This window comes from Bombina bombina, chromosome 1, assembly GCF_027579735.1.
Source record: "Bombina bombina isolate aBomBom1 chromosome 1, aBomBom1.pri, whole genome shotgun sequence".
Lineage (NCBI taxonomy): Eukaryota > Metazoa > Chordata > Amphibia > Anura > Bombinatoridae > Bombina > Bombina bombina.
In genome coordinates, this window is record NC_069499.1 from 1,572,824,452 (window position 1) to 1,572,840,317 (window position 15,866).

Here is a 15,866-nt window from a genome sequence, read left to right on the forward strand (position 1 = left end):
GAACAGCGACATCTACTGGCCACTTTAGCAATAGCTAAGTAACTGTTTAATAGGGAATCTGCAGCTACAACAGATAAATAATTATGTCCCCTTTTTCATCCATAGTAAATTTAAAAAAAAAACCAAACACACACAGTACAGGAGAAAATAAAAGTCGAACACAGAATTAATGGCTACACTGTTTTAATAACAAAATGATAACAAGTTGTATGTTACTCTAATGCCCCGCCAGCCTCCAATGTTACTACTACATTATTGTGCGCTAATGCCCTGCTAGCCACAATTAGTATGTAGTATAGTCTTATACTTATTCCATTTATTCCAGGCAATAATTAGTATGTAGTATAGTCTTATACTTATTCCAGGCAATAATTAGTATGTAGGATAGCCTTATGCTTATCCCAGGCATTAGTTAGTATGTATGATAGCCTTATGCTGATCCCAGGCATTAATTAGTATGTATGATAGCCTTATGCTTATCCCAGGCATTAATTAGTATGTAGGATAGTCTTATGCTGATCCCAGGCATTAATTAGTATGTATGATAGCCTTATGCTTATCCCAGGCATTAATTAGTATGTATGATAGCCTTATGCTGATCCCAGGCATTAATTAGTATGTATGATAGCCTTATGCTTATCCCAGGCATTAATTAGTATGTAGGATAGCCTCATGCTTATCCCAGGTATTAATTAGTATGTAGGATAGCCTTATGCTTATCCCAGGCATTAATTAGTATGTATGATAGCCTTATGCTTATCCCAGGCATTAATTAGTATGTAGGATAGCCTTATGCTTATCCCAGGCATTAATTAGTATGTATGATAGCCTTATGCTTATCCCAGGCATTAATTAGTATGTATGATAGCCTTATGCTTATCCCAGGCATTAATTAGTATGTATGATAGCCTTATGCTTATCCCAGGCATTAATTAGTATGAAGGATAGGCTTATGCTTATCCCAGGCATTAATTAGTATGTAGGATACCCTTATGCTTATCCCAGGCATGAATTAGTATGTAGGATAGCCTTATGCTTATCCCAGGCATTAATTAGTATGTAGAATGCCTTATGCTTATCCCAGGCATTAATAAGTATGTAGGGTAGCCTTATGCTTGTCCCAGGCATTAGTTATTATGTAGGATAGCCTTTTACTTATCCCAGGCATTAGTTATTATGTACGGCAGCCTTATGCTTCTCCCAGGCATTAGTTATTATGTAGGATAGCCTTATACTTATCCCAGGCATTAGTTATTATGTAGGATAGCCTTATGCTTGTCCCAGGCATTAGTTATTATGTAGGATAGCCTTATGCTTGTCCCAGGCATTAGTTATTATGTAGGAAAGCCTTATGCTTGTCCCAGGCATTAGTTATTATGTAGGATAGCCTTATGCTTGTCCCAGGCATTAGTTATTATGTAGGATAGCATTATGCTTGTCCCAGGCATTAATTAGTATGTAGGATAGCCTTATGCTTATCCCAGGCATTAATTAGTACATAGGATAGACTTAAGCTTATCCCAGGCATTAGTACATAGGATAGTCTGATGCTTATCCCAGGCATTAATTAGTACGTAAGATAGCCTTATGCTTATCTTAGGCATTATTATGTAGGATAGCCTTATGCTTATCTCAGGCATTAATTAGTATGTAGGATAGCCTTATGCTTATCCCATGAATTAATTAGTATGTAGGATAGCCTTATGCTTATCCCATGAATTAATTAGTATGCAGGATAGTCTTATGCTTATCCCAGGCATTAATTAGTATGTAGGATAGTCTTATGCTTATCCCAGGCATTAATTAGTATGTAGGACAGCCTTATGCTTATCCCAGGCATTAATTAGTATGTAGGATAGTCTTATGCTTATCCCAGGCATTAATTAATATGTAGGATAGTCTTATGCTTAACCCAGGCATTAGTTAAAATGCAGGATAGTCTTATGCTTATCCCAGGCATTAATTAGTATGTAGGATAGCCTTATGCTTATCCCAGGCATTAATTAATATGTAGGATAGTATTATGCTTATCCCAGACATTAGTTAGTATGTAGGATAGTCTTATGCTTATCCCAGGCATTAGTTAGTACGTAGGATAGTCTTATGCTTATCCCAGGCATTAGTTAGTACGTAGGATAGTCTTATGCTTATCCCAGGCATTAGTTAGTACGTAGGATAGTCTTATGCTTATCCCAGGCATTAATTAGTATGTAGAATAGCCTTATGCTTATCCCAGGCATTAGTTAGTACGTAGGATAGTCTTATGCTTATCCCAGGCATTAATTAGTACGTAGGATAGACTTATGCTTATCCCAGGCATTAATTAGTACGTAGGATAGACTTATGCTTATCCCAGGCATTAATTAGTACATATGATAGCCTTATGGTTATCCCAGGCTCTAATTAGTATGTAGGATAGCCTTATGCTTATCCAAGTCATTAATTAGTACATAGGATAGCTTTATGCTTATCCCAGACATTAATTAGTACACATAAGACTATCCTACATACTAACTATGCCTGGGTAAATGATAAGCCTATCCTACATACTAATTAATGTATTATGCTATCCTACGTACTAACTAATGCCTGGCATAAGCATAAGGCTATTCTACATACTAATTAATGCCTGGGACAAGCATAAGGCTATCCTATGTACTAACTAAATTCTGAAATAAGCATAAGGCTATCTTACATACTAATTAATGCCTGGGATAAGCATAAGGCTATCCTACGTACTAACTAATGCCTGGGATAAGCATAAGGCTATCCTACATACTAATTAATGCCTGGGATAAGCATAAGGCTATCCTACATACTAACTAATGCCTGGGATAAGCATAAGGCTATCCTACATACTAACTAATGTCTGGGATAAGCATAAGGCTTATTTTAAGCTGTGTATGTGTGTGTGTGTGTATGTGACTGTATGTGTATTTATGCATGTGTGTGTGTATGTGACTGTGTGTATTTACGCATGTGTGTGTGTATGTGACTGTGTGTATTTACGCATGTGTGTGTGTGTATGTGACTGTGTGTGTATTTGTGTGTGTATGTATGTGACTGTGTGTGTATTTATGTGTGTGTATGTATGTGACTGTGTGTGTATTTATGTGTGTGTATGTATGTGACTGTGTGTGTATTTATGTGTGTGTATGTATGTGACTGTGTGTGTATTTATGTGTGTGTATGTATGTGACTGTGTGTGTATTTATGTGTGTGTATGTATGTGACTGTGTGTGTATTTATGCATGTATGTGTGTGTGTGTGTGTGTGTATGTATGTATGACTGTGTGTGTATTGATGCATGTATGTGTGTGTGTGTGTGTGTGTGTGTATGTATGTATGACTGTGTGTGTATTGATGCATATATGTGTGTGTGTGTATGTATGTGACTGTGTGTGTATTTATGTGTGTGTATGTATGTGACTGTGTGTGTATTTATGCATGTATGTGTGTGTGTGTGTGTATGTATGTATGACTGTGTGTGTATTGATGCATGTGTGTGTGTGTGTGTGTATGTATGTGACTGTGTGTGTATTTATGTGTGTGTATGTATGTGACTGTGTGTGTATTTATGCATGTGTGTGTGTGTGTGTATGTATGTGACTGTGTGTGTATTTATGTGTGTGTATGTATGTGACTGTGTGTGTATTTATGCATGTGTGTGTGTGTGTGTATGTATGTATGACTGTGTGTGTATTGATGCATGTATGTGTGTGTGTGTGTGTGTGACTGTGTGTATTTATGCATGTATGTGTGTATGTATGTGACTGTGTGTATTTATGCATGTATGTGTGTATGTATGTGACTGTGTGTGTATGTATGCATGTGTGTGTGTGTATGTATGTGACTGTGTGTATGTATGTGACTGTGTGTATGTATGCATGTGTGTTTGTGTGTGTATGTATGCGCCTGTGTGTGTATTTATGCATGTGTGTGTGTGTGTGTGTATGTATGTATGTGACTGTGTGTGTATTTATGCATGTGTGTGTGTGTGTGTGTGTATGTATGTATGCGCCTGTGTGTGTATTTATGCATGTGTGTGTGTGTGTGTATGTATGTATGCGCCTGTGTGTGTATTTATGCATGTGTGTGTGTGTGTGTGTGTATGTATGTATGTGACTGTGTGTGTATTTATGCATGTATGTGTGTGTATGTGACTGTGTGTGTATTTATGCATGTGTGTGTGTATGTGACTGTGTGTATTTATGCATGTATGTCTGTGTGTGTGTGTGTGTGTGTGTGTGTGCGCACGCGTGTATGTGACTGTGTGTGTATTTATGCATGTGTGTGTGTGACTGTGTGTGTATTTATGCATGTTTGTGTGTGTGTATGTATGTGTGTGTGTATGTATGTATGTATGTATGTGACTGTGTGTGTGTGTGTGTATTTATGCATGTGGTTGTATGTATGTATGTGATTGTGTGTGTGTGTGTGTGTATTTATACATGTTTGTGTGTGTATGTGTGTGTGTATGTGACTGTGTGTGTGTGTATTTATGCATGTGGTTGTATGTATGTATGTGATTGTGTGTGTGTGTGTGTATTTATACATGTTTGTGTATGTATGTATGTGAATGTGTGTGTATTTGTGTATGTATGTGTGTGTGTGTGTGTATGCATGTGACTGTGTGTGTATTTATGTGTGTGTATGTATGTGATTGTGTGTGTATGTTTGTGGAACCAGTAAATTACAGACCTTGTTACTACAGCATGGGGGGGGGGGGGCGGGGGTAAACAGTGTCAGTTACCACAATATACAGTACGGGGGGGCTGGACCATGTCACTGACTACTGTGGTCACTTTATAAAGTACTGGGGCAGGTAGGGTCAGGCCACCCATCTCACCGGCAGATTACAGACTGTGTCACTGACTCACTATATACAGTACAGGCGGGTTAAACAGTGTCACTATATACAGTAATAGGGGGTCAGACCATCTCACAGACTGTGCGCACAGGGTACCTCCTTTTCCAAACATGTAATCTGATTCACAATTATTTTCTGTGTTAAATGTTAAAAAAAAAGTATCACATTCACTTTTTTTTGGGGGGGGGGGGGGTGAGGTGGGCCCCTCTTAGATTCTTGCACCTGGGCCCTGTGGTTTCTAGTTACGCCTCGCTAAGTACTAACTAATGTTTAAAATTGTCTGTTCTATCTGAATCATTTTTAATTAATTGAAAAAGAAAAAGCGTAAGCACTACACAGATGAGTTGGGGCCGCTCCGTCAGGTTTTGTGGCAGATATACCTAATGAGTGCTTGTGCAACAAAACAACTTACAAACTTGGGTTTGAATCACAAAAAGAATTGGGATTCCAAGGTTGCCCTTTTCTAGCACTTCTTGTACCCCTATACGTGTGCGGCATCCAGCTAGGCTGAAAAGAAACAGGGGGTGAGATTTTTATTTTAAAACCTAACTTTTATTATGGGCAAACATTCTATAAAATCCTCGTGTATGTGCGTGCAATTTAAAGACACAAAGAATCTCCAATCAGCATCAATATTGGGAATGATTGGCGTAAGAATCGCTTGCTTTGGTATTGTTTCCGTTGGCTGACTACTTGGTGGTAATGTTGTGATGTGCTTTCCTGGCTATAAGTTGTTACTGTAATTGTTCACCAAGAAATATAGATGTACTTTATACATTGCTGTGTTCAGCTGTCCCTTTATCATTTGGTTGCAGTACCTAAGAGATACACTATTAGTCAACCTTATAATGAAGTGGGTCATATGTTATAATATTGTGATGTTCAGAAAATTATATAATGCTGACACTGTTAGTAGAAGTATCACATTTTTAGTGATTGTGAGTGTGCCCGAATCTGGGTGAGATAAATTCCACAAGTGACTTTGTTGTGTCTTTATACTTCATATGAAAACCACTTTGAAAGGGTGTATAGATACCTTGTTAATATATTAATATGGTGCTCATATATTTTGTTTGTATATTGGATATAGGTATTACTCTTTTATATCTTCTGCAGTGTTGTGATTACGATACTAAAGAGACAAGTGTGGACTTACACCAGAGAGAAGTGGATTTGATGTTGAATATTTGTTGGCTACAGTTAGAATTGTTATAGTTGAAAGTAATCAACGCCTTATTTTGGCATAAATATATTTGCTGTTGCCCAATTTCTGCAATACCCTTGTTCCACTTATATATATCACTAATGCTCTTATAACCTTCCACACTTGTGGTATTGAGCGTTTGATGTATTTAATAGCCCCCAGAATATTGTTGCTTGTGTGAACTCTCTATTAATTTACAGAGTTAATTATTTATTTAAAGGATGTTACACCAGTAAATGCATCACTTGGTGCTAAGCATTCACGTTATAAAGATAGTGAGTGTGTCCACCATAATATTCCATATATTGCAACCGTTATTGCATTATCTGTTTACATAAGGTATAGGGAGCCACTTGAAAAGGATATAATATAGTACTATTAGTATTGTCACTGTTTATGCGACCCTTTAGTACATGTATTTTTTAGATAAAATTAATCTCAATATTGGCTTTGTTTAATTATATCACTTTTTTATAGGGTGATGAACTAAAATTGTAAGTCTATCTCAGCCAAGAAGTCAGTTGTTCAATATTGACTGATTGCAGTTAATGAACTTATATTGACAGCATAAGGTGCCTTATTATGGCATACAGATATTTGTTTATTGGAGCCTGCTTAGGCACTAACTCTCACAATGCTGAGATTCTTATATATTGATCAATCACATTATTTTATTACTCTTTTTTTAAAAAAAATGTTAGTTTTAGGCCGGTATTTTTAATGTTAACATATATAGTAGCTTAATAACCTTTTTCGCCAACTACAGATGATACTAGTGGGCTAGTGTTATCGTTAAATACATTGTTTAGGTGTGGAAAATAATCTTGTAGAGAGGTGGTATAAAGCCACTGCCCCCCACACCTAAAACAGCAGGTAAATTATCGTACCGAAATTAACCACACTTGTATCAAAGTTTAAGTAAGCAAGTAGATTCTAATATTCCCCAAAATTGGGCATTTAAACGTCTTGTATATTAGGTAACTTTCAAGCGTAAGTATATATCTATGTTTGGTTAGATTATATCATTACTTAGCTATTCGAGTTTCTATGCAGTTAAAAAAAGGAGAGCGAACTGGATATTAGAAGATACCCTTCCCTAACATGTTTCGCTGTTACTATTGCAGCTTTTTCAAAGGTGACGCGCGTCGGCGGGTATTTAAGAGGTGTGACTCCGCCCCTTAATAATTTTGAGCCAATCCAAGCTTCTCGGCTTGAAGGTGTGTTGTATGTGTCAAATGACACTGTATTAGGAGGCGGGTTATAGATGTTGCCAGGAATGTAAAAAATTATTAAGGGACGGAGTCGCACCTCCCTTTAAAGGGACACGAAAACCACATTTTTTTTCTTTCATAATTCAGCAATTTTAAACAACATTCCTATTTTCTTTTATCTAATTTGCTTTGTTCTCTTGTTATCCTTTGTTTAAAAGCATACCTAGGTAGGTTCAGGAGCAGCAATGCACTATTAAGAGCTGGCTGCTGATTAGTGACTGCACATATTTGCCTCTTGTCATTGGTTCTTCCAATTTGTTCAGCTAGCTCCCAGTAGTGCATTGCAGCTCATTAAAAAAAAGGATATCAAGAGAATGAAGCAAATTTGATAACAGAAGTAAATAAAAAGGTTGTTTAAAATTGTATTCTCTATCTGAATCCTGAAATACATGTTTGGGTTTCATGTCCCTTTAAGATTAAGAAGAATAAGATTATGCCAGCTCTTTGCCAGGTGTGCTTAGTGTTCATGTTTACATAATATTCAGGCTACCAGGCCAAATAAAATATAACCCTTGTATGTAAATATTTGTTCTTTCAATAGTTACAAAGTGTAACAATGTATCTGAAAGAGAAAACCAAAGCTATTGCTAGGTTACAGGAATACAGCAGCATAAACTGTTCATTCATAGAACCCAGAAATCACTCTTGCTTATAAACACGAGTTTATTTTATATTTGCCTTAGAACCATCACACAGAACACAGGTTTTAATTCACATTGAATTTTTCCAGCACTGTATTTGGCAAACTATGTAAAAGAGCGCCCTCTGCTGGCTATATGTAGCAGGTGCCACAGCAAGGAGTAGGTCATTTTTATATCCGTGGTAGTGACAGGACGTGAGACAAGTGTCCGGTGGGGTGCAAATTACCCCCTAGAGTTTTGCTACTTCTATTTAAGCATGAGCACCCAAGTAATATAGTTTTTTGATGCCAGTGAGACACCACTTGATGTGCAGATCTCTCCTGTCACTGATATTATCTTTGAGAGACAGACATACAAAAAAAATGCAATAATTTTTTTTATCAAATTCTATAAATAAATTAAAAAAAGGTTAGAAAGAAAATGGGCGCCTCATAGTGAAATCCATGTGTGATACTGTAGATAATAAAGAAGGTAAATAGTAAAACTCACAAATTTTAAAGGCACTAGATAGCGCAAACAGGCAGGCTGACACCTGCAGTAGTCAGCTAACTGGATACTGATCCTGTATCAAGGTAGCGACCAGTTCTCAGGTCACAGGTAAGATCACAGGGAAGTTTGAATCCAAGTATCAAACAACAGGTTGAAGATATGGTGCAGGCAAACCAATTGTGATGTAATGGTTTGTATAGTTCTTTATGCAGATAAAGCAAATTCAATCTGAATAACCAGGCAGAAAGTCTCCTCCGTATATAAAAATGTTAAAAGACAAGTTTAATGTTGCTGCAACGCGTTGCTCGACCACACAACACGGTTGTTTCATCAGGCATAAAAATAAGATCAAACACTATTTCTGTCATTTATTAAGGTTAACCAATTTCACGTGTCACCAGAATTTATTAATTTATTACTTTATCATGTTAAATAATATCTTACCATTTCACTCATTCCTGAGAGTCCACTTATCATTCACACACCTTTTAAAACCAAAATATTTTTTGTAACAATTTTTCACATTACAAACATTTCTACCAATTCCCCTTTTTTTCACTAGTTTCATCACCTTCACTTTTCAAATTAAAAAAGGGCAGGTCTTGTGGACTCTCACCACCATGAAAGAATTTATCAGGTAAGCATAAATTGTATTTTTTTTTTCATTAAGGTGGTGAGAGTTCACGATCCAGTACTCATGGGAACCAATAACCATGCTTTGGAGTCCCCGAAACATAAAATAATGAAAAAAATATTTAAACGGCACGGGTACCTAAATAAAGGGACATGAAACTCAAATTGTTTCTTTTATGATTCAGATACAGCATACAATTCTAAATAACTTTCCAATTTACTTCTATTATCTAATTTGTTTTGTACTTTTGGCCCATGGGCTGCTGATTGGTGGCTGCACATATATGCCTCATATTATTGGCTCACCAATTTGCATTGCTGTTTCTTCAACAAAAGATACCAAGAGAATGAAACAAATTAGATAATAGAAGTAAAGTGGAAAAAAATATGGAAATTGTATGCTCGATCTGAATCATGAAAGAAATTGGGTTTAATGTCCCTTTAAGTCTGATCCCATTTTAGGTGAAAAAATAACCAATCACCCCAGATTTATATATAGAAGAACAAACAACTTTAGCCCTTTAAGACAATTAACCCCTTAATGACCACAGCACTTTTCCATTTTCTGTCCGTTTGGGACCAAGGCTATTTTTACATTTCTGCGGTGTTTGTGTTTAGCTGTAATTTTCCCCTTACTCATTTACTGTACCCACACATATTATATACCGTTTTTCTCGCCATTAAATGGACTTTCAAAATATACCATTATTTTCATCATATCTTATAATTTACTATAACATTTTTTATAAAATATGAGGAAAAAATGGAAAAAAAACACACTTTTTCTAACTTTGACCCCCAAAATCTGTTACACAACTACAACCACCAAAAAAAACATATGCTAAATAGTTTCTAAATTTTGTCCTGAGTTTAGAAATACCCAATGTTTACATGTTCTTTGCTTTTTTTGCAAGTTATAGGGCCATAAATACAAGTAGCACTTTGCTATTTCCAAACCACTTTTTTTTTCAGAATTAGCGATAGTTATATTGGGACACTGATATCTTTCAGGAATCCCTGAATATCCATTGAAATATAAAAAAAAAATTGTTCACTTTTTCACAATTTTTTTCACAAACTTTAGCTTTCTCACTGAAATTATTTACAAAAAACTTATGCAATTATAGCATAGATGGTTGTAAATTCTTCTCTGGGATCCCCTTTGTTTAGAAATAGCAAACATATATGGCTTTGGTTTTGCTTTTTACTAATTAGAAGGCTGCTAAATGCGACTGCGCACCACACGTGTATTATGCCCAGCAGTGAAGGGGTTAATTAGGGAGCATGTAGGGAGCTTCTAGGGTTAATTTTAGCTTCAGTGTAGTGTAGTAGACAACCCCAAGTATTGATCTAGGCCCATTTTGGTATATTTCATGCCACCATTTCACCGCCAAATGCAATCAAATTAAAAAGAAACGCTAAATTTTTCACAATTTTAGGTTTCTCATTAAAATTATTTACAAACAGCTTGTGCAATTATGGCACAAATGGTTGTAAATGGTTCTCTGGGATCCCCTTTGTTCAGAAATAACAGACATATATGACTTTGGCGTTGCTTTTTGGTAATTAGAAGGCCGCTAAGTGCTGCTGCGCATCACACGTGTATTATGGCTAGCAGTGAAGGGGTTAATTAGGTAGTTTGTAGGGAGCTTGCAGGGTTAATTTTAGCTTTAGTGTAGAGATCAGACTCCCACCTGACACATCAGACCCCCTGATCCCTCCCAAACAGCTCTCTTCCCTCTCCCACCCCACAATTGTCCCCGCCATCTTAAGTACTGGCAGAAAGTCTGCCAGTACTAAAATAAAAGTGTTTTTTTAAAAAAAATAAAAAATTTTTTTAGCATATTTACATTTGCTACTTTGTAAGATCCCCCCTTAGCCCCCAACCTCCCTGATCCCCCCCAAAACAGCTCTCTAACCCCCCCTCTGCCTTATTGGGGGCCATCTTGGGTACTGGCAGCTGTCTGCCAGTACCCAGTTTGCAAGAAAACTTATTTTATGTTATTTTTCTGTAGTGTAGCTTCCCCCCCCCCCCCACAGACCAATCCCCCACCCCCTGACTAATGTATTTTATATATATATAAATACTATTTTTTTAACTTTTAATACACCTTTTTTTCTGTAGTGTAGCGGTTCCCACCCGCTCCCTCCCGCTCCCTCCCCGTGCACGTGCCCGCCCTCCCGTGCACGCGCGTGCGCGCCTCCGATCACCCCCGCCCACGATCCCGCCCCCCTACACATAATCAAGGCCATCGATGGCCGCCACCCGCCTCCCGAACCGGCTCCCACCCACCAACGAATTTAGCCGGTGATGTCCGGTGCAGAGAGGGCCACAGAGTGGCTCTCTCTGCACCGGATTGCTAAAAAAGGTTATTGCAGGATGCCTCAATATCGAGGCATCACTGCAATAACCGGAAAGCAACTGGAAGCGAGCAGGATCGCTTCCAGCTGCTTTCCAGACCAAGGACGTACGCCACACGTCCTCGGTCATTAACTGTATTTTTTTTGAGGACGTGTGGCGTACGTCCTTGGTCGTTAAGGGGTTAAAAAGAAACGATTCGATAAAGATCTTATGGCTAATGAATTACAGGGGTTTTTCCTTGTCATTGCAGCAGCAAAAGGAAAGAATTTCAATCCACCAGGACAGGACAAATCCTCCAGATTAGACACCATTAGATGTACAAAGGGCTAATTTATATGATTCAGTGATCATGTAATACACAATATTTAGGAGAAACTACAAGAATTTGTGAGCACTTGTGTAATATATATAAGGGCAATCTAGACACCCATTTTAGAGAAGTTCATAATAAGAGTCAAAGATTTCAGATTCTGGGGTATCTGCTTAGTTAATAAAAAGACTGGAGAGCAAGGAATTTGGAAAAAAGTCAGCTAAAAAAAGAAGCAGAATTCATTTACACAATGAAAACATTGCACCCGTTAGGTCTAAACTCAGATTAAGAATCTTTATGAGTCTCCATATTCAAATTAATTAATACTAATTAATAACTACTCTAAATGATGTTTGTTTTGAGAATATCCTGTAAATAATATGCTAAATGTTTCTGTTCTGATTCTAGTAACGACTGACCTTTATTTATTTTGGAATAATAACACATGTAACTTTAAGTAAAAATAATGGACTATCACTAAGAAATAATGCACGTTCCCTCCAATTAGAAATAAGAAGTGATTTAAAACACTAGGGGCAAGATTACATATGCGGCGTCGCCCCCCAAAAGCCGACGTCTGTTTTTAATCGGATATAGCAATCACATATACGACGCCGCATATAAATGTTTCACCGGTCGGCCGCTATTTTATTTCCCATACACTAACATAAAACCGTTGTTGCAAGTTGGTATCACATATTCAGCGTAAGACATTTTACTCCATTTTTACCTCACCACACATAGGCAGGCACAGCAAGCCTTGAGTTGAGTATGTGTGCACCGTAACTCCCTGGAAAGTCTTAAACACCTAACGCATGCGCAATATCTGCCTCTAAACCACCATCCCCCCCACCGCAATAACTAAATAAAATGTTTTAACCTCTAATCAGCCAACTCCCACATCACAAAGTACCTAATAAAGTTAATAACCCCTGATCCGCCATCCCCCACATCACAAAGTACCTATTAAAACTATTCACCTTTAATCCGCCATCCCCCCACAACGCAATAAACCTAATTAAATTATTAACCCCTAAACCGCCATCCCCCACAACGCAATATACCTAATTAAACTATTAACCCCTAATCTGCCATCCCCCCACAATGCAAAGTATTTACTTACACTATTAACCCCTAATCCCCAAACCCCACAACCTACCTATTAACACTATTAACCCCTAATCAGCCAACTCCCACATCACAAAGTACCTAATAAAGTTAATAACCCCTGATCCGCCATCCCCCACATCACAAAGTACCTATTAAAACTATTAACCTTTAATCCGCCATCCCCCACAACGCAATAAACCTAATTAAATTATTAACCCCTAAACCGCCATCCCCCACAACGCAATATACCTAATTAAACAATGCAAAGTATTTACTTACACTATTAACCCCTAATCCGCCAACCCCACAACCTACCTATTAACACTATTAACCCCTAATCCGCCAACCCCACAACCTACCTATTAACACTATTAACCCCTAAACCACCAACCCCCACAACCCAATATACCTAATTAACCCCTTAACCCCTAAACCACCATCCCCCACAACGCAAATAACTAATCTAATCACTAAGCCCCCTAACCTAATTAATGCCAATTACATAAAATAAAAAAAAGACTACCTTACTAATAAATAAATTAAAAGTTAATGTACCCCACCGCAACGGTATAAGGAAAGGCTTCTTTTATCACTGTATAATACATGGTATCTTTTAAAGGACAACTCAATGCAGAAGAATTGCAAAATTAACAAATGTATAATAAAAATACGATTTAACACCTACTCTAAATTTCAAATAAGCAGTAGATTTTTTCCCAACAAATGTATTTTTCTCCCATTTTCCGTCCCCCTGTATCATGTGACAGATATCAGCCAATCACAGACTAGTATACGTATACCCTGTGAGCTTCTGCACATGCTCAGTAGGATCTTGCTCCCCAGAAAGTGTGAATATAAAAAGACTGTGCAAAATGTAATAATGGAAGTAAATTGGAACGTGCAGCTCTATCTGAATCATAAAAGTTTATTTTGACTTGAGTGTCCCTTTAACTAAATCTCTAGCCACCCAATTAGCCCCCCTATAGAGCTCTAAAAGTATTTTAAGGAGCAGTGGAGAACATAGCCATATGTACCGAAGCCACCTAACTCAGACCAATACTACGCATGAGGTGGAACGTTACACCAAAAACCCACTGCAACTCCTAACGGCTACTTTTGTATCCAGAGCTAAGTGATATCCGAGAACCCCTAATCCATCTCCCACAATGCAAGTGACCTATGACGCAGGAGATTAGACCAGGCAGCCGCTTCACTCAGCAACATCCACGCGACAGGTTCAGCGTTTACTTCGGGAGAAGTGTTTTTTGGCTACATTCAAGCATTTTATAGATACACAATCCTCAAGGACTACTTTTATTTATTTAAAGTGAATGTAAAGTTTAATGAATAAGTGCCGGTATCTAAAACAAATCTTAAAAATAGGGGCACTATAATTAATTAAACTTTACAATGAAGCTTCTTTTTTAAAATACTTACCTTTGTTTTATGGAAAACAGACCGGCGATCCTCCGCCCACATCTCCTGCTATAGTTAGCATAGTGATGATGAATCCAGCTTCCTCCAATCGTTGTGCGGCCCCACTAGCTGGACGCCAAAGGGGACACGCAATGAGTGGAGGAAGCCGGATTCATTCTCTACCCAAGAATAAATCTTTGACAACTGCAAGTTCCCCCTGATGATTGATGTAAGCCACCGCTGTGACATTGTCTGAATAGAGATGCAGATAAGTCTCCCCTTTCTGTAGAGGCCTCAGCAATCTAACCTCCTGAGGCGACCAAAACTCCCTCTGCTCTCTGAGACCTCCAGCCTGCACCCCAACCCAAAAGACTTGCATCTGTCATGCTCACAGTACAATTTGGATGTACAAAGGATGCCCCTACATCAGTGTTTTTCAACCAGTGTGCCGTGGCACACTAGTGTGCCGTGAGAGATCCTCAGGTGTGCCGCAGCAGACTGACAACAGTGCTGGGGGTGTCCCTCTTTCAAATTTTGAAATATTGGGAGGTATGTGACAGGCTCATCAGGCATCATTTACAATCATAACATTGACATTCATTCACAGACAATCATTACAATTGTTTGTGAATGAATGTCAATATGTAATGTATAGTTTGTAGGAGGCATGGCATGACAGCACAGTACAGTGTATATATATATATATATATATATATATATATATATATATATATTGTATATATATCCTGTATTAGGCTACAATGTGTGATTTTGTAAAATTTTGGGATGGTGGTGTGCCACAGCATTTTTTTATGTAAAAAAGTGTGCCACGACAAAAAAAAGGTTGCAAATCACTGCCCTAGATCACTGGTTTTCAAACCTGCCCTCAGGTCTCCCTAACAGGCCACATTCTGAGGATATCTGAACTGGAGCACAGGTGAAATAATCAGCTGATTAGTAACCATGGTTATTTTACCTGCTCCCAACCAAGGTAATCCGAAAAAACCTGGCCCGTTGGTGAGGCTTGAGGACAGGTTTGAAAACCAGTGCCCTAGAACAATTGACTAATGAGTTACCACCAGCAAAGGCATGGTCTTGCTTTGAAAGCCATAAGTATTTCCTGAGATAGTAGAGTATAATCCCTGTACCATTGATGAAACATACAAAGCTGGAGAGGTGTCATGTGACACCGAGCAACAAACAAATAGTATCTGCTATCATCAGACATGAACAAGCTAAAAATAACTTCGGCCTCCTTTGATCTGTTAAAGGGACATGAAACCAAACATTTTTATTTCATGATTCAGATAGAACATGCATTTTAAACAACTTTCTAATTGACCTCTATTATCATTTTTTCTTCGTTCTCTTGTAATCCTTTGTTGAAAATTAGAGAAATGTGCTTAGGAGCTAGCCCATTTCTGGAGCACTAGATGGTAGCACTATTTCCTGTCATGTAGTGCTCCAGATGCCTACCTAGGTATCTCTTCAACACAGAATATTATTGGAACAAAGCAACTTTGATAATAGAAGTATTTTTTAAATAGTAAGTTCTGTCTG

At 37.8% G+C, this 15,866-nt stretch overlaps 1 protein-coding gene across 1 annotated transcript in view; it reads right to left on the minus strand.

Annotated features, from left to right (window-relative positions):
• The window catches only part of STX8 (syntaxin 8), an 848,919-nt gene that overhangs the window by 514,670 nt on the left and 318,383 nt on the right, over window positions 1-15,866 (minus strand). The gene's annotated exons all lie outside the window — the stretch shown is intronic.